This window comes from Bombina bombina, chromosome 4 (assembly GCF_027579735.1).
Source record: "Bombina bombina isolate aBomBom1 chromosome 4, aBomBom1.pri, whole genome shotgun sequence".
Taxonomy (NCBI): Eukaryota; Metazoa; Chordata; class Amphibia; order Anura; family Bombinatoridae; genus Bombina; species Bombina bombina.
In genome coordinates this window covers 1,221,633,532-1,221,658,619 of record NC_069502.1, presented here as the reverse complement: position 1 = coordinate 1,221,658,619, position 25,088 = coordinate 1,221,633,532, and the positions used below count along the sequence as shown (strand labels likewise).

The 25,088-nt window shown below is 42.1% G+C and overlaps 1 protein-coding gene across 1 annotated transcript in view; it reads right to left on the bottom strand.

Moving 5' to 3' along the window:
* NFKBIE (NFKB inhibitor epsilon) overlaps positions 1-25,088 on the bottom strand; it is a gene marked incomplete at its 5' end in the record, with an annotated part of 48,447 nt that overhangs the window by 9,873 nt on the left and 13,486 nt on the right. The gene's annotated exons all lie outside the window — the stretch shown is intronic.

Here is a 25,088-nt window from a genome sequence, read left to right as displayed (position 1 = left end):
TATTCAAGATACTTCTTTCATCGGTAAAGGACTGCGGGTCCCACCCTGATTGACATATGCCACTGTTGTGATATTGTCTGTCTGAAAACAAATGAATGATTCTCTCTTTAGTAGAGGCCAAACCTGAAGAGCCCTGAAAATAGCACAAAGTTCTAAAATATTGATTGGTAAACTCGCCTCTTGACAATTCCAAACCCCTTTTGCTTTCAGAGACCCACAGACAGCTCCCCAACCTGTGAGACTTGCATCTGTTGAAATCACAGTCCAGGAAGGACGAACAAAGGAGGCCCCTTGAACAATAAGGTGATAGTTTAACCACCAAGTCAAAGAGAGTTGAGTGTTGGGATTTAAGAATATCAATTGTGATATCCGAGTATAATCCCTGCACCATTGATTCAGCATGCAAAGCTGCAGAGGTCTCATATTAAAACGAGCAAAGGGGATCGTGTCTGATGCTGCAATCATGAGACATAAAACTTATATGCATATAGCCACTGAAGGGAATGATCGAGACTGAAGGTTTTGACAGGCAGAAACCAATTTCATTTGTCTCTTGTCTGTTAAAGACAGAGTCATGGACACTGAATCTATCTGGAAACCCAAAAAGATGACCCTTGTCTGAGGAATCAAGAAACTCTTTGGTAAATTGATCCTCCAACCATGTCTTTGAAGAAACAACACTGAAGGTTTTGACAGGCAGAAACCAATTTCATTTGTCTCTTGTCTGTTAAAGACAGAGTCATGGACACTGAATCTATCTGGAAACCCAAAAAGATGACCCTTGTCTGAGGAATCAAGAAACTCTTTGGTAAATTGATCCTCCAACCATGTCTTTGAAGAAACAACACAAGTTGATTTGTGTAAAATTCTGCTAAAATGAAAAGATTGAGCCAGTACCAAGATATCGTCCAAATAAAGAAACACCGCAATACCCTGCTCTCTGATTACAGATAGAAGGGCACCTAGAACCTTGGAAAAAGATTCTTGGAGCTGTCGCTAGGACAAAATGGAAGAGTGACAAATTGGTAATGCTTGTCTAGAAAAGAGAATCTCAGAAACAGATAGTGGTCTGGATGAATCAGAATGTGAATATATGCATTCTTCAAGTCTATTGTGGACATATAATGACCTTGCTGAACAAAAGGCAGAATAGTCCTTATAGTCATCATATTTAAAGTTGGGACCCTTACAAAGTGATTCAAAAATGTCAGATCCAGAACTGGTCTGAATAAATTTTCCTTCTTCGGGACAATGAACAGATTAGAATAAAAACACAAACCCTGTTCCAGAAGTGGAACCGGTACAATTACCCCTAAAAGCTCCAGATCTGAAACACATATCAGAAAAGCCTGAGCTTTCACAGGGTTTGTTGGAACATGAGAGAGTCCACGGATTCATCCATACTTGTGGGATATTCTCCTTCTCTACAGGAAGTGGCAAAGAGAGCCCCCACAGCAGAGCTTTCTATATAGCTCCTCCCTTAGCTCCGCCCCCAGTCATTCTACCGAAGGCTAGGAAGAAAAAGGAGAAACTATAGGGTGCAGAGGTGACTGAAGTTTTTCAAATAAAAATATACTACCTGTCTTAGACAGGGTGGGCCGTGGACTCGATACATCACAAGGGAAAGAAATTTATCAGGTAAGCATAAAACATAATTTATGTAAGAACTTACCTGATAAATTAATTTCTTTCATATTAGCAAGAGTCCATGAGCTAGTGACGTATGGGATATACATTCCTACCAGGAGGGGCAAAGTTTCCCAAACCTCAAAATGCCTATAAATACACCCCTCACCACACCCACAAATCAGTTTAACAAATAGCCAAGAAGTGGGGTGATAAGAAAAAAGTGCAAAAGCATAAAAAATAAGTAATTGGAATAATTGTGCTTTATACAAAAAAATCAAAACCACCACAAAAAAGGGTGGGCCTCATGGACTCTTGCTAATATGAAAGAAATGAATTTATCAGGTAAGTTCTTACATAAATTATGTTTTCTTTCATGTAATTAGCAAGAGTCCATGAGCTAGTGACGTATGGGATAAATACCCAAGATGTGGAACTTCCACGCAAGAGTCACTAGAGAGGGAGGGATAAAATAAAGACAGCCAATTCCGCTGAAAAATAATCCACACTCCAAAATAAAGTTTTAATCTTATAATGAAAAAAACTGAAATTATAAGCAGAAGAATCAAACAGAAAAGTACTTCAGGCAGCCGTTTCAACCAAAAACTGCTTCAGAAGAAGAAAACACATCAAAATGGTAGAATTTAGTAAAAGTATGCAAAGAAGACCAAGTTGCTGCTTTGCAAATCTGATCAACCGAGGCTTCATTCCTAAACGCCCAGGAAGTAGAAACTGACCTAGTAGAATGAGCTGTAATCCTTTGAGGCAGAGTTTTACCCGACTCGACATAAGCATGATGAATCAAAGACTTTAACCAAGACGCCAAAGAAATGGCAGAGGCCTTCTGACCTTTCCTGGAACCGGAAAAGATAACAAATAGACTAGAAGTCTTTCGGAAATCTTTAGTAGCTTCAACATAATATTTCAAAGCTCTAACTACATCCAAAGAATGTAACGATCTTTCCTTAGAATTCTTAGGATTAGGACACAATGAAGGAACCACAATTTCTCTATTAATGTTGTTATAATTCACAACCTTAGGTAAAAATTTAAATGAAGTTCGCAACACTGCCTTATCCTGATGAAAAATCAGAAAAGGAGATTCACAAGAAAGAGCAGATAACTCAGAAACTCTTCTAGCAGAAGAGATGGCCAAAAGGAACAACACTTTCCAAGAAAGTAATTTAATATCCAGAGAATGCATAGGTTCAAACAGAGGAGCTTGTAAAGCCCCCAGAACCAAATTCAAACTCCAAGGAGGAGAGATTGACTTAATGACAGGTTTTATACGAACCAAAGCCTGTACAAAACAATGAATATCAGGAAGATTAGCAATCTTTCTGTGAAACAGCACAGAAAGAGCAGAAATTTGTCCTTTCAAGGAACTTGCCGACAAACCTTTATCCAGACCATCCTGAAGAAACTGTAAAATTCTAGGAATTCTAAAAGAATGCCAGGAAAATTGATGAGAAGAACACCAAGAAATGTAAGTCTTCCAGACTCGATAATATATCTTCCTAGACACAGATTTACGAGCCTGTAACATAGTATTAATTACGGAGTAAGAGAAACCTCTATGACTGAGAATCAAGCGTTCAATCTCCATACCTTCAAATTTAATGATTTGAGATCCTGATGGAAAAAAGGACCTTGAGATAGAAGGTCTGGTCTTAACGGAAGAGTCCAAGGTTGGCAAGTAGCCATCCGAACAAGATCCGCATACCAAAACCTGTGAGGCCATGCTGGAGCCACCAGCAGAACAAACGAACGCTCTTTTAGAATCTTGGAGATCACTCTTGGAAGAAGAACTAGAGGCGGAAAGATATAGGCAGGATGATACTTCCAAGGAAGTGACAATGCATCCACTGCCTCCGCCTGAGGATCACTGGATCTGGACAGATACCTGGGAAGTTTCTTGTTTAGATGAGAGGCCATCAGATCTATTTCTGGAAGTCCCCACATTTGAACAATCTGAAGAAATACCTCTGGGTGAAGAGACCATTCGCCCGGATGTAACGCCTGGCGACTGAGATAATCCGCTTCCCAATTGTCTATATCTGGTATGTGAACCGCAGAAATTAGACAGGAGCTGGATTCAGCCCATACAAGTATCCGAGATACTTCTTTCATAGCCAGAGGACTGTGAGTCCCCCCTTGATGATTGACATATGCCACGGTTGTGACATTGTCCGTCTGAAAACAAATGAACGATTCTCTCTTCAGAAGAGGCCACGACTGAAGAGCTCTGAAAATCGCACAGAGTTCCAAAATATTGATTGGTAATCTCGCCTCCTGAGATTCCCAAACCCCCTGCGCTGTCAGAGACCCCCATACAGCTCCCCAACCTGTCAGACTCGCATCTGTTGAGATCACAGTCCAGGTTGGAAGAACAAAAGAAGCCCCTTGAACTAAACGATGGTGATCTGTCCACCACGTCAGAGAGTGTCGTACAATCGGATTTAAAGATATTAACTGTGATATCTTTGTATAATCCCTGCACCACTGGTTCAGCATACAAAGCTGAAGAGGTCGCATGTGAAAAAGAGCAAAGGGGATCGCGTCCGATGCAGCAGTCATGCTGTCATGAATTGGATCTGCTCATTGCCGTGTCGCCGCGGCTCACAGATCCCCTCTGTATCACGTCACGTTGCCTAGCAACGTGACGCGGTATCAGGCTCTCCTCCTGACGTCAGAGTCTCCCTGCCTTCAAATCTCGGCGGGAGATCTGAATTGGCGCCCGTTTGTTTTCTCTGTTCATTCTCCCGGACCGGACCTGTGTGAGTAATTCTTTTTGTCTCCCTTGCCTGAATCCTTGCCTGAATACTCTCTGCCAGTTTGCCTAACCTGCTAATAAGGATTTTATGTTTGTTTACTAACCTGCATACAAGGACATTTGCTTTATCTAACCTGCTTAGAGGAACATTTGCTTTATTCAAACCTGATAAAAGGAATCTCTGTTTGTTTGCTAACCTGCTTAAAGGGACATTTACTTTATCCAAACCTGCAAAAAGGAACCTCAGTTTGTTTACTAAACCTGCTTAAAGGGACATTTGCTTTATCCAAGCCTGCTAAAAGGAATCTTTGTTTATTTACTAACCTGCTTAAAGGGACATTTGCTTTATCCAAACCTGCTAAAAGGAATCTTTGTTTATTTACTAACCTGCTTAAAGGGACATTTACTTTATCCAAGCCTGCAAAAAGGAACCTCAGTTTGTTTACTAAACCTGCTTAAAGGGACATTTGCTTTATCCAAACCTGCTAAAAGGAATCTTTGTTTATTTACTAACCTGCTTAAAGGGACATTTACTTTATCCAAACCTGCTAAAAGGAATCTCAGTTTGTTTACTAAACCTGCTTAAAGGGACACTTGCTTATCCAAACCTGCTAAAAGGAATCCTTGTTTATTTACTAACCTGCTTAAAGGGACATTTGCTTTATTACTTGCTAAAGGAATTTCACTTAGTTTATTTATCTTCTTAAAAGGACATTTGCTTTCTTCAATCCTGAGTGGGTCACGTCCAGGATATTTCTCAGTGTGCTAGCGTGTGTTTTTTACTTTTCACGCTAGCAGTTGGGTTGAATCCTGAGCTGGTCCTTTACGGCTGACATTACAATCGGGCCATAAAAATGGACCCCACTGAATTATCCATGGCCGTGACCCACCAGGGACAGTTATTGGGATCTCATGCTACCCACTTACAATCCTTGGACGCAAAGTTGGATCAGATAACTATTTTACTTCAGAACATGGCTGCTCCTATACCTCCTAATCCTATTCCTTTGGATCCCTCTCCCCCTACGAATCCTACCAATCAGACACAAGCTCAGCTCAGTCCCAGGATACCTCTTCCGGACAAATATGATGGGAATCCTGAGGATTGTAGGGGTTTTTTGAATCAGTGTCGCCTTCATTTTCGGAATAGTCCAGTTCTCTTTGCAACTCCCTCCTCTAGAATCACTTTCCTTATATCCTTAATGAAAGGTAGAGCCTTAGCCTCTGTATCACCTTTGCTTGAAAAGAATGATCCAATACTCCAGGATGTGGATACATTTCTCTCTGTCTTTTCAAATGTCTTCGATAAGCTAGGGAGGTCTGCCGCGGCTGAAGCTTCTCTTCTAGACTTACGACAAGGTGGTCAACCTGTATCTCAATATGCCATTGAATTTCGCACTCTAGCTTCTGAGACTACCTGGAATCAGGGAGCTCTTAGAGCAGCTTTTCGCAAAGGACTCTCTGAACGTCTCAAAGATGAGTTGGTCTATCGTGAAATCCCAGAATCTCTAGAGGCTCTGATAAATCTTTGTATTTGTCTCGATTCCAGATACCGCGAACGCCAACAAGAAAGAGAGAGAAATCAGAAAGCTTCTAATCGTCCTTTTCGTCTGGTACCTCGTATCTCTAACCCTTTAACTCCCGCTTCTCCACCTTCCGATCAGACTGAACCAATGGAAATTGGCACCATTAGATTAACTGAAACTGAACGTCTGAGGAGACGATCTCTTGGACTGTGTTTATACTGTGGCCTTAAAGGACATTTATTAAAAGATTGTCCTACCAGACCGGTAAAAGCCAGGGCTTAACTTCTGTCCAGGGAACTAAGTTAAGCCAAATAGGATCTCATTCCCTCAATAATAAACTTTTTGTTCCGGTTACTCTTCAAATTGGAGGAGACAGGATTCATACTCAAGCTCTTATTGACTCTGGTGCTGGAGGAGTCTTCATCGATTCCACATTTGTAATTACTCACTCTATTCCATTAAGCAAAAAGGAATATTCTATTCCAGTCTCCACTGTTAGTGGAGATCCTTTGGGTCCCGGACTTATCCAGTTTGCTACTAGACCCATTCTCTTTTCTGTTGGAATTCTTCATTCAGAGACAATATGTTTTGATGTAATCTCGACTCCTCAATTTCCCATAATATTGGGTCTTCCCTGGCTCCAGTTACATAATCCTGTATTCTCCTGGACTCAAGGCGAACTCATTTCCTGGGGATATACTTGTCAAAATAGGTGTCTTCAGATTCCCACGAAAGTGCCTCTCACCATTGCTCTCACTGTTGACACCTCTGGGTCGTTACCCACACCTTATCAAGATTACGTTGATGTTTTTTCCAAGAAAGAAGCAGAACGTCTTCCCCCACATCGTACTTTTGATTGCCCCATTGATCTACTTCCTGGGGCAACCTACCCTCGTGGCAAGACGTATCCGCTCTCAAGGCCAGAGAATGTTGCCTTATAGGAATATATCCAAGATAGTTTGGCTAGAGGTTTTATTCGACCTTCCTCTTCTCCTCTTGGGGCTGGTTTCTTTTTTGTGGGAAAGAAGGATGGAGGACTGCGACCTTGTATTGATTATCGGGGTTTGAATCAAATCACAGTCAAGAATAGTTACCCTCTGCCTCTTATTCCTGAACTGTTCACTTATCTTCAAGGAGCTACAATATTTACCAAACTAGACCTTCGTGGTGCTTATAACCTTATTCGCATGCGCAAAGGAGACGAATGGAAGACAGCCTTTAACACTCGATTTGGGCATTATGAATATCTGGTTATGCCTTTTGGGCTGTGTAATGCCCCTGCTGTTTTTCAACACTTCGTCAATGAGATCTTTCGGGATTTTTTGAACTCCTTCGTCATTATCTACCTTGACGATATTTTAATTTTTTCTCACAATTATCAAGATCATGTACACCATGTCAGGAAGGTTTTGCAACGGTTACGAGACAATCATCTATTCGCCAAATTGGAGAAATGTTCATTTCATCAAAAATCCATACCCTTCTTGGGTTATGTAATATCTGAATCTGGATTTGAAATGGATCCGAATAAACTTTCTTCCATTTTGGATTGGCCTAGACCTGATTCTCTTAAGGCTCTACAACGGTTTCTTGGCTTCGCCAATTATTACAGGAAATTTATCAAAGGATTTGCTACTATTACTTCTCCTCTCACGTCACTCACTAGAAAGGGGCAAGATTGTAAAGAGTGGTCCCCAGAGGCTATTAAGGCCTTTGAGTCTCTCAAAAAGGCCTTTTCTTCTGCACCCATACTCCGTCACCCAAATCCGGATTTTCAATTTATCCTAGAAGTGGATGCTTCTTCTGTTGCTGCTGGGGCTGTTCTTTCCCAACGAATACCTGACACGGGTAAGATTCATCCTGTAGGTTTCTTTTCCAAGAAATTTACTTCTTCTGAATTAAATTATGACGTTGGCAATAAGGAATTATTAGCCATCAAGATGGCTCTGGACGAATGGAGGCATTGGTTGGAGGGTACTACCTTTCCATTTTCCATACTCACGGATCATAAAAATCTTCTTTATCTCCAAACTGCCAAACGATTGAATTCCAGACAAGCTCGTTGGTCTTTATTCTTTTCACGTTTTAATTACAATCTTTCCTATATACCTGGTTCTAAGAATATAAAAGCGGATGCCTTATCCAGGCAGTTTCAATCTACCTCTACTCCAGAATCGGGTACCATACTTCATCCACAAGAAGTCATAGCTCAATTATCAACCTCTTGTTTACAGGAGTTACAGTCTGCTCAAAAGGATCTTCCTTCTTCCTTTAAATCTCCTGACGGTTTATTATTTGTTCCTGAACGTCTCCGTCCTAAGATTCTCCATTGGGCTCATGATAGTCCTCTCTCTGGACATCCTGGCGTCAGTAACACGACTCGGAATCTTAAACAGTATGTCTGGTGGCCTACTCTCTCTCAAGATGTTAAAGATTATGTCTCAGTTTGCACTCAATGTGCTACAAATAAAGCTCCTCGTCAACTCCCTTCTGGTTTACTTCAACCTTTACCCATTCCTCACCAGCCTTGGACCCATCTATCTATGGATTTTATTACAGACCTTCCTCTTTCTGCCGGAAACAACACTATTTTAGTGGTGGTTGACAGGTTTACGAAGTCTGCCCATTTCATTCCTTTGCCTGGTCTTCCATCTGCCAAGGGACTTTCTGAGCTTTTCCTTTTGCATATCGTGAGATTACATGGTTTTCCTTTGGACATCGTCTCCGATAGAGGGGTACAATTTGTTTCTCGGTTCTGGAAATGGCTCTGCAAACATTTTGGCACTACAATCTCTTTATCAACCTCTCATCATCCACAGTCTAATGGTCAAACCGAGAGAGTAAACCAATGTCTGGAGACTTACCTTAGACATTATGTGGACCATCATCATTCTAATTGGACTCGTTATCTTCCTTTAGTGGAGTTGGCCCATAATGCTCGTTACAATTCATCTCTTCAGTCTTCTCCCTTTTTTGCAGCTTATGGATTTCAACCCAGAACATTTCCTCTGTATACTTCCTCTTCTGAAAATCCTGCTTCTGATCAAACTGCTCGGAGATTAACTCGACATTGGCGTAAAATACGTGATCTTCTTTCCAAAGCTTCTAAAAGATACAAGTTTTTTGCTGATCGCAGACGGAAGAAGGCTCCTAATTTTCGTCCTGGAGACAAGGTGTGGATTTCTACTCGTCACCTTCATCTCAAACAACCTTCTATCAAATTGGGGCCTCGATATGTGGGTCCTTTCCGAATACTGGGTCAAGTTTGTTCTACTGCATATCGAGTTGCTCTTCCCAAGACTCTCAAAGCTCACCCTGTGTTCCATGTTTCTCTCCTGAAACCGGTGAAATCTAATAGATTTTCTAAATCTCTGCCCAAACCTCCGCCTCTCTTGGTACAGGGACAGCCTGAGTTTGAGATTGCTCACATTCTGGATTCCAAACTTCGTGGCAAGAAACTATACTATCTCATCCATTGGAAGGGTTACCCGGTCACGGAACGGACTTGGGAACCAGCCCGGCATGTTCACGCCCCTGCTTTGATTAAAGCCTTTCACAAAGCTTATCCTGCTAGGCCTGGTCCTGTCCCCCGGAGGGGTCCTTGAGAGGGGGGTGCTGTCATGAATTGGATCTGCTCATTGCCGTGTCGCCGCGGCTCACAGATCCCCTCTGTATCACGTCACGTTGCCTAGCAACGTGACGCGGTATCAGGCTCTCCTCCTGACGTCAGAGTCTCCCTGCCTTCAAATCTCGGCGGGAGATCTGAATTGGCGCCCGTTTGTTTTCTCTGTTCATTCTCCCGGACCGGACCTGTGTGAGTAATTCTTTTTGTCTCCCTTGCCTGAATCCTTGCCTGAATACTCTCTGCCAGTTTGCCTAACCTGCTAATAAGGATTTTATGTTTGTTTACTAACCTGCATACAAGGACATTTGCTTTATCTAACCTGCTTAGAGGAACATTTGCTTTATTCAAACCTGATAAAAGGAATCTCTGTTTGTTTGCTAACCTGCTTAAAGGGACATTTACTTTATCCAAACCTGCAAAAAGGAACCTCAGTTTGTTTACTAAACCTGCTTAAAGGGACATTTGCTTTATCCAAACCTGCTAAAAGGAATCTTTGTTTATTTACTAACCTGCTTAAAGGGACATTTGCTTTATCCAAACCTGCTAAAAGGAATCTTTGTTTATTTACTAACCTGCTTAAAGGGACATTTACTTTATCCAAGCCTGCAAAAAGGAACCTCAGTTTGTTTACTAAACCTGCTTAAAGGGACATTTGCTTTATCCAAACCTGCTAAAAGGAATCTTTGTTTATTTACTAACCTGCTTAAAGGGACATTTACTTTATCCAAACCTGCTAAAAGGAATCTCAGTTTGTTTACTAAACCTGCTTAAAGGGACACTTGCTTATCCAAACCTGCTAAAAGGAATCCTTGTTTATTTACTAACCTGCTTAAAGGGACATTTGCTTTATTACTTGCTAAAGGAATTTCACTTAGTTTATTTATCTTCTTAAAAGGACATTTGCTTTCTTCAATCCTGAGTGGGTCACGTCCAGGATATTTCTCAGTGTGCTAGCGTGTGTTTTTTACTTTTCACGCTAGCAGTTGGGTTGAATCCTGAGCTGGTCCTTTACGGCTGACACATAAGACCTAGAATTTCCATGCATAAGGCTACCGAAGGGAATGATTGAGACTGAAGGTTTCGACAAGCTGAAACCAATTTCAGACGTCTCTTGTCCGTCAGAGACAAAGTCAAATCTATTTGGAAACCTAAAAAGGTTACCCTTGTCTGAGGAATAAATGAACTCTTTGGTAAATTGATCCTCCAACCATGTTCTTGAAGAAACGACACAAGTCGATACGTATGAAATTCTGCTAAATGTGAAGACTGAGCAAGTACCAAGATATCGTCCAAATAAGGAAATACCACAATACCCTGTTCTCTGATTACAGATAGAAGGGCACCGAGAACCTTTGAAAAAATCCTTGGAGCTGTTGCTAGGCCGAATGGCAGAGCCACAAACTGGTAATGCTCGTCTAGAAAAGAGAATCTCAGAAACTGAAAGTGATCTGGATGAATCGGAATATGCAGATATGCATCTTGTAAATCTATTGTGGACATATAATGTCCTTGCTGAACAAAAGGCAGAATAGTCCTTATAGTTACCATTTTGAATGTTGGTATCCTTACATAACGATTCAATATTTTTAAATCCAGAACTGGTCTGAAGGAATTCTCCTTCTTTGGTACAATGAATAGATTTGAGTAAAACCCCAGACCCTGTTCCAGAACTGGAACTGGCACAATTACTCCAGCCAACTCTAGATCTGAAACACATTTCAGAAATGCTTGAGCCTTCATTGGGTTTATTGGAATGCGAGAAAGAAAACATCTTCTTGCAGGAGGCCTTACCTTGAAACCTATTCTGTACCCTTGTGAAACAATGTTCTGAATCCAAAGACTGTGAATCGAATTGATCCAAATTTCTTTGAAAAATCGTAATCTGCCCCCTACCAGCTGTGCTGGAATGAGGGCCGCACCTTCATGTGGACTTGGGAGCTGGCTTTGGCTTTCTGAAAGGCTTGGATTTATTCCAGACTGGAGATGGTTTCCAAACAGAAACCGTTCCTTTAGGGGAAGGATCAGGCTTCTGTTCCTTATTCTGACGAAAGGAACGAAAACGATTAGCAGCCCTATATTTACCTTTAGATTTTTTATCCTGAGGTAAAAAAGTTCCTCTACCCCCAGTAACAGTTGAAATAATAGAATCCAACTGTGAACAAAACAATTTATTACCTTGGAAAGAAAGGGAAAGCAAAGTTGACTTAGAAGACATATCTGCATTCCAAGTTTTAAGCCATAAAGCTCTTCTAGCTAAAATAGCTAAAGACATATACCTGACATCAACTCTAATGATATCAAAGATGGCATCACAAATAAAGTTATTAGCATGTTGAAGAAGTTTAACAATGCTATGAGTATTATGATCTGACACTTGTTGTGCCAAAGCCTCCAACCAAAAAGTGGAAGCTGCCGCAACATCAGCCAAAGAAATAGCAGGCCTAAGAAGATTACCTGAACATAAATAAGCTTTCCTTAGAAAGGATTCAATTTTCCTATCTAAAGGATCCTTAAAGGAAGTACTATCTGCCGTAGGAATAGTAGTACGTTTAGCGAGAGTAGAGATAGCCCCATCAACTTTAGGGATTTTGTCCCAAAACTCTAATCTGTCAGATGGCACAGGATACAATTTATTAAACCTTTTAGAAGGAGTAAATGAATTACCCAGATTATACCATTCCCTAGAAATTACTTCAGAAATAGCATCAGGGACAGGAAAAACTTCCGGAATAACTAAAGGTTTAAAAAACAAATTTCAACGCTTAGTAGATTTAGTATCAAGAGGACTAGATTCTTCCATCTCTAATGCGATTAAAACTTCTTTAAGTAAAGAACGAATAAATTCCATATTAAATAAATATGAAGATTTATCAGAGTCAATATCTGAGACAGAATCCTCTGAACCAGAAAAATCATCATCAGAAACAGACAAATCAGAATGATGATGTTCATTTAAAAATTCATCTGAAAAATGTGAAGTTTTAAAAGACCTTTTACGTTTACTAGAAGGAGGAATAACAGACATAGCCTTCCTAATAGATTTAGAAACAAAATCTCTTATATTAACAGGAACATCCTGAGTATTAGATGTTGATGGAACAGCAACAGGTAATGGAATATTACTAATGGAAATACTATCTGCATTAGCAAGCTTATCATGACATTCATCACAAACTACAGCCGAAGGAACAGTTACCACAAGTTTACAGCAAATACACTTAACTTTGGTAGAACCAGCATCAGGCAGCGTTTTTCCAGAAGTAGCTTCTGATCCAGGGTCAATCTGAGACATCTTGCAATATGTAAGAGAAAAACAACATATAAAGCAAAATCTATCAAATTCCTTAAAAGACAGTTTCAGGAATGGGAAAAAATGCCAATGAACAAGCCTCTAGCAACCAGAAGCAAATGAAAAATGAGACTTAAATAATGTGAAAAAAAGGTGGAGACAATAATGACGCCCACATTTTTTAGTGCCAAAAAAAGACACCCACATTATTGGCGCCTAAATGCTTTTGGCGCCAAGAATGACGCCACATCCGGTGACACCGACATTTTTGGCGCAAAACGTCAAAAAAATTACGCAAATACGAACAACTTCCGGTGACAAGTATGACGCCGGAAATGACAAAGAAAATTTTTGCGCCAAGAATGACGCAATAAAATGAAGCATTTTCAGCCCCCACGAGCCTAACAGCCCACAGGGAAAAAAGTCAATTTTTAAGGTAAGAAAAAATGATTTATTCATATGCATTATCCCAAATAATGAAACTGACTGTCTGAAATAAGGAATATTGATTATCCTGAATCAAGGCAAATAAATGTTTAAACACATATTTAGAACTTTTATATAAAGCTTAGAGTGTCACAGAAAATAAGACTTACTTACCCCAGGACACTAATCTACATGTAGTAGAATGCCAAACCAGTACTGAAACGAGAATCAGTAGAGGTAATGGTATATAAGAGTATATCGTCGATCTGAAAAGGGAGGTAAGAGATGAATCTCTACGACCGATAACAGAGAACCTATGAAATAGACCCCGTAGAAGGAGACCATTGAATTCAAATAGGCAATACTCTCTTCACATCCCTCTGACATTCACTGCACACTGAGAGGAAAACCGGGTTCCAGCCTGCTGCAAAGCGCATATCAACGTAGAATCTAGCACAAACTTACTTCACCACCTCCACGGGAGGCAAAGTTTGTAAAACTGATTTGTGGGTGTGGTGAGGGGTGTATTTATAGGCATTTTGAGGTTTGGGAAACTTTGCCCCTCCTGGTAGGAATGTATATCCCATACGTCACTAGCTCATGGACTCTTGCTAATTACATGAAAGAAATTCTGTTTTCTCTTGTAAGATGTATCGAGTCCACGGATTCATCCATACTTGTGGGATACCAATACCAAAGCTTTAGGACACTGATGAAGGGAGGGACAAGACAGGTACTTTAAACGGAAGGCACCTCTGCTTGTAGAACCTTTCTCCCAAAAATAGCCTCCGAAGAAGCAAAAACAGAATTTATGTTTACCTGATAAATTACTTTCTCCAACGGTGTGTCCGGTCCACGGCGTCATCCTTACTTGTGGGATATTCTCTTCCCCAACAGGAAATGGCAAAGAGCCCAGCAAAGCTGGTCACATGATCCCTCCTAGGCTCCGCCTACCCCAGTCATTCGACCGACGTTAAGGAGGAATATTTGCATAGGAGAAACCATATGATACCGTGGTGACTGTAGTTAAAGAAAATAAATTATCAGACCTGATTAAAAAACCAGGGCGGGCCGTGGACCGGACACACCGTTGGAGAAAGTAATTTATCAGGTAAACATAAATTCTGTTTTCTCCAACATAGGTGTGTCCGGTCCACGGCGTCATCCTTACTTGTGGGAACCAATACCAAAGCTTTAGGACACGGATGATGGGAGGGAGCAAATCAGGTCACCTAGATGGAAGGCACCACGGCTTGCAAAACCTTTCTCCCAAAAATAGCCTCAGAAGAAGCAAAAGTATCAAACTTGTAAAATTTGGTAAAAGTGTGCAGTGAAGACCAAGTCGCTGCCCTACATATCTGATCAACAGAAGCCTCGTTCTTGAAGGCCCATGTGGAAGCCACAGCCCTAGTGGAATGAGCTGTGATTCTTTCGGGAGGCTGCCGTCCGGCAGTCTCGTAAGCCAATCTGATGATGCTTTTAATCCAAAAAGAGAGAGAGGTAGAAGTTGCTTTTTGACCTCTCCTTTTACCGGAATAAACAACAAACAAGGAAGATGTTTGTCTAAAATCCTTTGTAGCATCTAAATAGAATTTTAGAGCGCGAACAACATCCAAATTGTGCAACAAACGTTCCTTCTTCGAAACTGGTTTCGGACACAGAGAAGGTACGATAATCTCCTGGTTAATGTTTTTGTTAGAAACAACTTTTGGAAGAAAACCAGGTTTAGTACGTAAAACCACCTTATCTGCATGGAACACCAGATAAGGAGGAGAACACTGCAGAGCAGATAATTCTGAAACTCTTCTAGCAGAAGAAATTGCAACCAAAAACAAAACTTTCCAAGATAATAACTTAATATCAACGGAATGTAAGGGTTCAAACGGAACCCCCTGAAGAACTGAAAGAACTAAGTTGAGACTGCAAGGAGGAGTCAAAGGTTTGTAAACAGGCTTGATTCTAACCAGAGCCTGAACAAAGGCTTGAACATCTGGCACAGCTGCCAGCTTTTTGTGAAGTAACACAGACAAGGCAGAAATCTGTCCCTTCAGGGAACTTGCAGATAATCCTTTTTCCAATCCTTCTTGAAGGAAGGATAGAATCTTAGGAATCTTAACCTTGTCCCAAGGGAATCCTTTAGATTCACACCAACAGATATATTTTTTCCAAATTTTGTGGTAAATCTTTCTAGTTACAGGCTTTCTGGCCTGAACAAGAGTATCGATAACAGAATCTGAGAACCCTCGCTTCGATAAGATCAAGCGTTCAATCTCCAAGCAGTCAGCTGGAGTGAGACCAGATTCGGATGTTCGAACGGACCTTGAACAAGAAGGTCTCGTCTCAAAGGTAGCTTCCATGGTGGAGCCGATGACATATTCACCAGATCTGCATACCAAGTCCTGCGTGGCCACGCAGGAGCTATCAAGATCACCGACGCCCTTTCCTGATTGATCCTGGCTACCAGCCTGGGGATGAGAGGAAACGGCGGGAATACGCTAGTTTGAAGGTCCAAGGTGCTACTAGTGCATCCACTAGAGCCGCCTTGGGATCCCTGGATCTGGACCCGTAGCAAGGAACTTTGAAGTTCTGACGAGAGGCCATCAGATCCATGTCTGGAATGCCCCACAGTTGAGTGACTTGGGCAAAGATTTCCGGATGGAGTTCCCACTCCCCCGGATGCAATGTCTGACGACTCAGAAAATCCGCTTCCCAATTTTCCACTCCTGGGATGTGGATAGCAGACAGGTGGCAGGAGTGAGACTCCGCCCATAGAATGATTTTGGTCACTTCTTCCATCGCCAGGGAACTCCTTGTTCCCCCCTGATGGTTGATGTACGCAACAGTTGTCATGTTGTCTGATTGAAACCGTATGAACTTGGCCCTCGCTAGCTGAGGCCAAGCCTTGAGAGCATTGAATATCGCTCTCAGTTCCAGAATATTTATCGGTAGAAGAGATTCTTCCCGAGACCAAAGACCCTGAGCTTTCAGGGATCCCCAGACCGCGCCCCAGCCCATCAGACTGGCGTCGGTCGTGACAATGACCCACTCTGGTCTGCGGAAGGTCATCCCTTGTGACAGGTTGTCCAGGGACAGCCACCAACGGAGTGAGTCTCTGGTCCTCTGATTTACTTGTATCCTCGGAGACAAGTTTGTATAGTCCCCATTCCACTGACTGAGCATGCACAGTTGTAATGGTCTTAGATGAATGCGCGCAAAAGGAACTATGTCCATTGCCGCTACCATCAAACCTATCACTTCCATGCACTGCGCTATGGAAGGAAGAGGAACGGAATGAAGTATCCGACAAGAGTCTAGAAGTTTTGTTTTTCTGGCCTCTGTCAGAAAAATCCTCATTTCTAAGGAGTCTATTATTGTCCCCAAGAAGGGAACCCTTGTTGACGGAGATAGAGAACTCTTTTCCACGTTCACTTTCCATCCGTGAGATCTGAGAAAGGCCAGGACGATGTCCGTGTGAGCCTTTGCTTGAGGAAGGGACGACGCTTGAATCAGAATGTCGTCCAAGTAAGGTACTACAGCAATGCCCCTTGGTCTTAGCACAGCTAGAAGGGACCCTAGTACCTTTGTGAAAATCCTTGGAGCAGTGGCTAATCCGAAAGGAAGCGCCACGAACTGGTAATGCTTGTCCAGGAATGCGAACCTTAGGAACCGATGATGTTCCTTGTGGATAGGAATATGTAGATACGCATCCTTTAAATCCACCGTGGTCATGAATTGACCTTCCTGGATGGAAGGAAGAATTGTTCGAATGGTTTCCATTTTGAACGATGGAACCTTGAGAAACTTGTTTAAGATCTTGAGATCTAAGATTGGTCTAAACGTTCTCTCTTTTTTGGGAACTATGAACAGATTGGAGTAGAACCCCATCCCTTGTTCTCCTAATGGAACAGGATGAATCACTCCCATTTTTAACAGGTCTTCTACACAACGTAAGAATGCCTGTCTTTTTATGTGGTCTGAAGACAACTGAGACCTGTGGAACCTCCCCCTTGGGGGAAGCCCCTTGAATTCCAGAAGATAACCTTGGGAGACTATTTCTAGCGCCCAAGGATCCAGAACATCTCTTGCCCAAGCCCGAGCGAAGAGAGAGAGTCTGCCCCCCACCAGATCCGGTCCCGGATCGGGGGCCAACATTTCATGCGGTCTTGGTAGCAGTGGCAGGTTTCTTGGCCTGCTTTCCCTTGTTCCAGCCTTGCATTGGTCTCCAAGCTGGCTTGGCTTGAGAAGTATTACCCTCTTGCTTAGAGGACGTAGCACTTTGGGCTGGTCCGTTTCTACGAAAGGGACGAAAATTAGGTTTATTTTTGGCCTTGAAAGGCCGATCCTGAGGAAGGGCGTGGCCCTTACCCCCAGTGATATCAGAGATAATCTCTTTCAAGTCAGGGCCAAACAGCGTTTTCCCCTTGAAAGGAATGTTAAGTAGCTTGTTCTTGGAAGACGCATCAGCTGACCAAGATTTCAACCAAAGCGCTCTGCGCGCCACAATAGCAAACCCAGAATTCTTAGCCGCTAGCCTAGCCAATTGCAAAGTGGCGTCTAGGGTGAAAGAATTAGCCAATTTGAGAGCATTGATTCTGTCCATAATCTCCTCATAAGGAGGAGAATCACTATCGACCGCCTTTACCAGCTCATCAAACCAGAAACACGCGGCTGTAGCGACAGGGACAATGCATGAAATTGGTTGTAGAAGGTAACCCTGCTGAACAAACATCTTTGTAAGTAAACCTTCTAATTTTTTATCCATAGGATCTTTGAAAGCACAACTATCTTCTATGGGTATAGTGGTGCGTTTGTTTAAAGTGGAAACCGCTCCCTCGACCTTGGGGACTGTCTGCCATAAGTCCTTTCTGGGGTCGACCATAGGAAACAATTTTTTAAATATGGGGGGAGGGACGAAAGGAATACCGGGCCTTTCCCATTCTTTATTTACAATGTCCGCCACCCGCTTGGGTATAGGAAAAGCTTCTGGGAGCCCCGGGACCTCTAGGAACTTGTCCATTTTACATAGTTTCTCTGGGATGACCAACTTGTCACAATCATCCAGAGTGGATAATACCTCCTTAAGCAGGATGCGGAGATGTTCCAACTTAAATTTAAACGTAATCACATCAGGTTCAGCTTGTTGAGAAATGTTCCCTGAATCAGTAATTTCTCCCTCAGACAAAACCTCCCTGGCCCCATCAGACTGGTTTAGGGGCCCTTCAGAAACATTATTATCAGCGTCGTCATGCTCTTCAGTATCTAAAACAGAGCAGTCGCGCTTACGCTGATAAGTGTGCATCTTGGCTAAAATGTTTTTGACAGAATTATCCATTACAGCCGTTAATTGTTGCATAGTAAGGAGTATTGGCGCGCTAGATGTACTAGGGGCCTCCTGAGTGGGCAAGACTCGTGTAGACGAAGGAGGGAATGATGCAGTACCATGCTTACTCCCCTCACTTGAGGAATCATCTTGGGCATCATTGTCATTGTCACATAAATCACATTTATTTAAATGAGAAGGAACTCTGGCTTCCCCACATTCAGAACACAGTCTATCTGGTAGTTCAGACATGTTAAACAGGCATAAACTTGATAACAAAGTACAAAAAACGTTTTAAAATAAAACCGTTACTGTCACTTTAAATTTTAAACTGAACACACTTTATTACTGCAATTGCGAAAAAATATGAAGGAATTGTTCAAAATTCACCAAAATTTCACCACAGTGTCTTAAAGCCTTAAAAGTATTGCACACCAAATTTGGAAGCTTTAACCCTTAAAATAACGGAACCGGAGCCGTCTTTAACTTTAACCCCTTTACAGTCCCTGGTATCTGCTTTGCTGAGACCCAACCAAGCCCAAAGGGGAATACGATACCAAATGACGCCTTCAGAAAGTCTTTTCTATGTATCAGAGCTCCTCACACATGCGACTGCATGTCATGCCTCTCAAAAACAAGTGCGCAACACCGGCGCGAAAATGAGGCTCTGCCTATGATTTGGGAAAGCCCCTAAAGAGAAAGGTGTCTAAAAAAGTGCCTGCCGATATAATCTTATCAAAATACCCAGATTAAATGATTCCTCAAGACTAAATATGTGTTAATAATGAAACGATTTAGCCCAGAAAAAGTCTACAGTCTTAATAAGCCCTTGTGAAGCCCTTATTTACAATCTTAATAAACATGGCTTACCGGATCCCATAGGGAAAATGACAGCTTCCAGCATTACATCGTCTTGTTAGAATGTGTCATACCTCAAGCAGCAAGAGACTGCTCACTGTTCCCCCAACTGAAGTTAATTCCTCTCAACAGTCCTGTGTGGAACAGCCATGGATTTTAGTAACGGTTGCTAAAATCATTTTCCTCATACAAACAGAAATCTTCATCTCTTTTCTGTTTCTGAGTAAATAGTACATACCAGCACTATTTTAAAATAACAAACTCTTGATTGAATAATAAAAACTACAGTTAAACACTAAAAAACTCTAAGCCATCTCCGTGGAGATGTTGCCTGTACAACGGCAAAGAGAATGACTGGGGTAGGCGGAGCCTAGGAGGGATCATGTGACCAGCTTTGCTGGGCTCTTTGCCATTTCCTGTTGGGGAAGAGAATATCCCACAAGTAAGGATGACGCCGTGGACCGGACACACCTATGTTGGAGAAAGTATCGAATTTGTAAAATTTGGAAAAAGTATGAAGCGAAGACTAAGTCGCCACCTTACACATTTTTTAAAAGCCCATGTGGAAGCCACTGCTCTAGTAGAATAAGCAGTAATTCTTTCAAGAAGCTGCTGGCCAGCAGTCTCATAAGCCAAACAATTGTTCAACAGACGTTCCTTCTTTGATGAAGGATTAGGACACAGTGAAGGAACAACAATCTCCTAATTGATATTCCTATTAGAAACAACCTTAGGAAGGAATCCAGGTTTGGTACGCAAAACCACCTTATCTGCATGGAAAACAAGATAAGGTGAGTCACACTGTAAAGCAGATAACTCAAACTCTTCGAGCCGAAGAGATAGCTACTAAAAACAAAACCTTCCAAGATAGAAGCTTAATATCTATGGAATGCATAGGTTACATAGTAACATAGTAACATAGTAGATAAGGTTGAAAAAAGACTGAAGTCCATCGAGTTCAACCTATACAAATCTAAAATACTTACAAAAAGCTCCAGTTAAGCTTAAATAACCCCATTAAAATGTGACCCATTTAATACTAGCAATCATATCCATGAATTTTGTTTATATACAGAAATTTATCCAGACTATTTTTAAATGTATCTATGGTATTGGCATTCACTACCTCCTTTGGTAATGAGTTCCACAATTTTATTGCTCTTACAGTGAAAAAACGTTTCCGTTGCAGGAGATTAAATCTCCTTTCCTCCAACCTTAAATTATGACCTCTTGTCAGAACCAATTTTCTTGGAATAAAAAGAGCTTCTGCCATCTCTGTATATGGGCCTTGAATATATTTATATAAAGTAATCATGTCACCTCTCAAGCGCCTTTTTTCTAAAGAGAACAGACCCAGTTTGGCTAGCCTCTCCTCATAGGTTAATTTCTCCAATCCCCTTATTAGCTTTGTGGCCCTTCTCTGAACTTTTTCTAGTTCTGCAATATCTTTTTTAGCAATCGGTCCCCAGAACTGCACTCCAAACTCAAGGTGAGGTCTTACCAGGGCTTTATATAATGACAGAATTATGCTTTCCTCCCTTGAATCAATGCCTCTTTTAATACATGCTAGTATCTTATTAGCCTTTGAAGCCGCTGCCCTGCATTGTGCACTCATCTTTAGCTTGTTATCTATTACTACTCCCAAATCCCTTTCCTCCTGTGTTTGGCTAAGTCTTGTCCCATTTAAAAAATACATAGCCTGCTTATTTTTACTTCCAAAATGTAGAACCTTACATTTTTCCGTATTAAATCTCATTTTCCATTCACTTGCCCATAGTTCTAATTTTAGCAAATCCCTTTGCAAAGAGAGTTCATCCTGCTCTGACCTAATGACCTTACTTAGTATCATCTGCAAAAATAGAGATGTCGCTATTTAATCCTTGCTCCAAGTCATTTATAAAAATATTAAAAAGAACAGGGCCCAGTACTGATCCCTGGGGGACGCCACTGATTACCTTTGTCCAATCTGAGCATGATCCATTTACTGCTACTCGTTGCTCCCTATCTTTTATCCAGTTATTTATCCATGAGCTAACATTTTCAGCTATTCCCAGTCCCTTAATTTTGTGCATTAATCTCTCATGTGGCACTGTATCAAATGCCTTTGCAAAATCTAAGTATATCACATCAACTGATTCCCCTTTATCTATATTTTTACTTACTTCCTCGTAGAATCTAATTAGATTAGTTTGACATGATCTATTTCTCCTAAAGCCATGCTGATTAGAACTCATAATCTTGTTTACACGAATATGCTCATCAATATAATCCCTTATAATCCCTTCAAATATCTTCCCCACTATTGATGTCAGACTAACTGGTCTATAGCTTCCTGGATCATCCCTGCTTCCCTTTTTGAAGAGTGGCACCACATCAGCTTTACGCCAATCCTGGGGTACCATGCCCGAGGATAATGAGTCTTGAAAAATTAAGAGTAAAGGTTTGTCTATAACAGTGCTAAGTTCCCTTAACACCCTTGGGTGTATTCCATCTGGGCCTGGAGTTTTATTTACCTTAATATTTTTTAGTTTTTTCCTGATATCCTCTAAACAAAACCCAGTTAGTGGTATGGACTGGCATGTTCTATTCTGTTCCAAAGTATCATTCAATGGTTCCTCTCTTGTGTATACTGAAGAAAAAAACTGGTTTAGTACCTCAGCCTTCTCCCTGAGTACCTCAAACGGATTCCCTTGAAGAACTTTAAGAACTAAGTTTAAGCTCCATGGTGGAGCAACAGGTTTGAATACAGGCTTGATTCTGACTAAAGCCTGACTAAACGCTTGAACGTCTGGAACAGCTGCCAGACGCTTGTGTAAAAGGACAACGCAGAAATCTGTCCTTTTAAGGAACTATCTGATAATCCCTTCTCCAAACCTTCTTGGAGAAAGGACAATATTCTAGGAATCCTAATCTTACTCCATGAGTAACCCTTGGATTCACACCAATAAAAATATTTGCGCCAAATCTTATGATAGATCTTCTTGGTGACAAGCTTTCTAGCTTGAATCAGGGTATCAATGACCGACTCAGAGAAACCACGCTTTGATAGAATCAAGCGTTCAATCTCCAAGCAGTCAGACGCAGAGAAATTAAGATTCGGATGCGTGAATGGACCTTGGATTAGAAGGTCCTGCCTCATTGGCAGAGTCCACGGTGGAACAGATGATATGTCCACTAGGTCTGCATACCAAGTCCTGCGTGGCCACGCAGGTGCTATCAGAAGTACCGAAGCTCTCTCCTGTTTGATTCTGGCAACCAGACGAGGGAGGAGAGGAAACAGTGGAAATACATAAGCCAGATTGAAGGACCAGGGTACTGCTAGAGCATCTATCGGTACCGCCTGGGGATCCCGGGACTTGGACCCGTAACGAGGAAGTTTGGCATTCTGAAGGGACGCCATCAGATCCAATTCTGGTGTGCCCCATAGCTGGGCAAATTCTTCCGGATGGAGTTTCCCACTCCCCCGGATGAAAAGTCTGGCGACTTAGGAAATCCGCCTCCCAGTTCTCTACCCCTGGGATATGGATTGCTGAGAGATGGCAAGAGTGATCTTCCGCCCATCGGATTATTTTGGTTACCTCCATCATCGCTAGAGAACTCCGTGTTCCTCCTTGATGATTGATATAAGCTACAGTCGTGATGTTGTCCGACTGAAATCTGATGAATTTGGCCGCAGCTAGCTGAGGCCACGCCTGAAGCACATTGAATATCGCTCTCAGTTCTAGTATGTTTATCGGGAGGAGAGTTTCTTCCCGAGACCATAAGCCCTGTGCTTTCAGGGAGTTCCAGACAGCACCCCAGCCTAGCAGACTGGCATCTGTCGTTACAATGAGCCACTCTGGCCTGCGGAAACACATTCCCTGAGACAGGTGGTCCTGAGAAAACCAACAGAGAAGTGAGTCTCTGGTCTCCTGGTCTAGATGCAGTTGAGGAGATAAATCTGCATAATCTCCATTCCACTGTTTGAGCATGCATAGTTGCAGTGGTCTGAGGTGTAGGTGAGCAAACGGAACTATGTCCATTGCCGCTACCATTAGTCCGATTACCTCCATACACTGATCCAGTGATGGCAGAGGAATGGAATGAAGAGCTTGGCAGGTGGTTAAAATCTTTGATTTCCTGACCTCCGTCAGAAAAATTTTGATGTCCACCGAATCTATCAGAGTTCCCAGGAATGGAACTCTTGTGAGAGGGATAAGTGAACTCTTTTTTACGTTCACCTTCCACCCGTGAGATCTTAGAAAAGCCAACACGATGTCCGTGTGAGACTTGGCTAGTTGGAAAGTTGACGCCTGAATTAAGATATTGTCCAGATAAGGCGCCACTGCTATGCCCCGCGGCCTTAGAACCGCCAGAAGGGACCCTAGCACCTTTTGTGAAAATTCGGGGAGCTGTGGCCAACCGAAGGGAAGAGCCACAAACTGGTAATGCTTGTCCAGAAAGGCGAACCTGAGGAACTGGTGATGATCTTTGTGGATAGGGATGTGTAGATATGCATCCTTCAAATCCACGGTGGTCATATATTGACCCTCCTGGATCATAGGTAAAATAGTCCGAATGGTCTCCATCTTGAAGGATGGGACTCTGAGGAATTTGTTTAGGATCTTGAGATCTAAAATTGGTCTGAAGGTTCCCTCCTTTTTGGGAACCACAAACAGATTGGAGTAAAACCCCTGCCCCTGTTCTGTTTTCGGAACTGGGCGGATCGCTCCCATGGTATATAGGACTTCTACACAGCGTAAGAACGCCTCTCTTTTTGTCTGGTTTACAGACAATTGAGAAAGATGGAATCTCCCCCTTGGAGGAGAATCTTTGAAATCTAGAAGATACCCCTGGGTTACGATTTCTAAAGCCCAGGAGTCCTGAACATCTCTTGCCCAAGCCTGAGCAAAAAGAGAAAGTCTGCCCCCTACTAGATCCGGTCCCGGATCAGGGGCTACCCCTTCATGCTGTCTTGGTGGCAGCAGCAGGCTTCTTGGCCTGTTTACCTTTGTTCCAAGTCTGGTTAGGTCTCCAGACTGACTTGGATTGAGCAAAATTATTTTGTTTGGTTCTCATCTTATTTGTCTTATCCTGAGGAAGGGCATGGCCTTTTCCTCCAGTGATGTCTGAAATGATCTCTTTCAGTTCAGGCCCGAATAGGGTCTTACCTTTGAAAGGGATGGCTAAAAGCTTAGATTTTGATGACACATAAGCAGACCAGGACTTAAGCCATAACGGCTCTACGTGCTAAAATGGCAAAACCTGAATTCTTTGCCGCTAATTTAGCCAGTTGAAAAGCGGCATCAGTAATGAAAGAATTAGCCAGCTTGAGAGCCCTAATTCTATCCAGAATATCATCTAATGGGGTCTCAACCTGAAGAGCCTTAAACCAAAAAGCAGCTGCAGTAGTTACAGGAAAAATGCACGCTATAGGTTGGAGAAGAAAACCCTGATGAACGAATATTTTCTTTAGGAGACCCTCTAATTTTTTATCCATAGGATCTTTGAAAGCACAACTGTCCTCAATAGGTATAGTTGTACGCTTAGCCAGGGTAGAAATAGCTCCCTCCACTTTAGGGACCGTCTGCCATGAATCCCGCATGGTGTCTGATATGGGAAACATTTTCTTAAAAGTAGGAGGGGGAGCGAACGGAATACCTGGT